The sequence below is a fragment of the Rutidosis leptorrhynchoides genome, chromosome 8 (assembly GCF_046630445.1).
Source record: "Rutidosis leptorrhynchoides isolate AG116_Rl617_1_P2 chromosome 8, CSIRO_AGI_Rlap_v1, whole genome shotgun sequence".
Classification (NCBI taxonomy): domain Eukaryota; kingdom Viridiplantae; phylum Streptophyta; class Magnoliopsida; order Asterales; family Asteraceae; genus Rutidosis; species Rutidosis leptorrhynchoides.
The window spans coordinates 304,405,560-304,406,620 of record NC_092340.1 but is presented as its reverse complement, the minus strand read 5'-3'; positions in this window follow the sequence as shown (position 1 = coordinate 304,406,620).

Sequence of the window (1,061 nt, the reverse complement as noted above, 5' to 3'; positions counted from 1 at the left end):
TCATTTTGATATTATCTTCTAATTTCATCGATAAACATATTGAGACAAATTCGTTCATGTAAAGTATTATACATTTAATACTTTATTAATATTCTCAAGTTATAATATATATACATATATATATAATCATATTCATTTATATAGTGGTTCGTGAATCGTCGAAATTTGGTCGAGGTTAAATGAATGCATGAACACAGTTTTAAAATCCTTGAGATTCAACTTAATAAACTTTGCTTATCGTGTCGGAATAACATAAAGATGAAGTTTAAATTTGGTCGGAAATTTCCGGGTTGTCACAGTTACCAAAGCATGTTCAACCGTTTCCAAATCATTGTCACATAACGGGCATCGAATAGTGTTGAGATCGATCCCCCGTTTATCTAATTCCGTTCTAACCGGTAATCTCCTTTGAGTTGCTCGCCATACGAAAATCTCCACTTTTTTCGGTACCAATCGATTGCGTATTGTACTACCCGAATTTCCAGCAGCGCCCAGAAATTGTTCATCCAAAATATTTGACATTTTATTGACTGTAAACAGTCCGTTTGTTGACCAGGACCATTTCCAGCTGTCTGCAATATCACGATTCACAGAAACAGGTACAATTAAATCCAGCAGCCCTTGTAATTCAGATTGCACTCTTCCTCTCGGTTCCCGCCTCCAATTCCACACCGCTGATGTTGCGAAATCATAACTTCCCATTCGGTCTTCAATAGTAGCATTTGATTGAAGTTCTAACCTATATAATCTAGGGAAAAGATTACATAGTTTATCACTACAAATCCAATGCTCCTTCCAAAACAAAGTGTTATCGCCCCGACCCACAAATAAATTCTTTTTGTGATGATGGTCACGAAAAATATCTATTTGTGTAATTCGGATTTCGTTAGGACGTGTAACGAAAACATTAATATATTTAGATGATGGATAATAATACTACAACAAAATTTAAGGAGATTGCATTACGTAAAACAAAATGATCGGGCATGATTTTGTTTTCATATTTCAAACACATAGACCAATCGAACCGATTTGTTTATAATATATTTCTTTACACTACA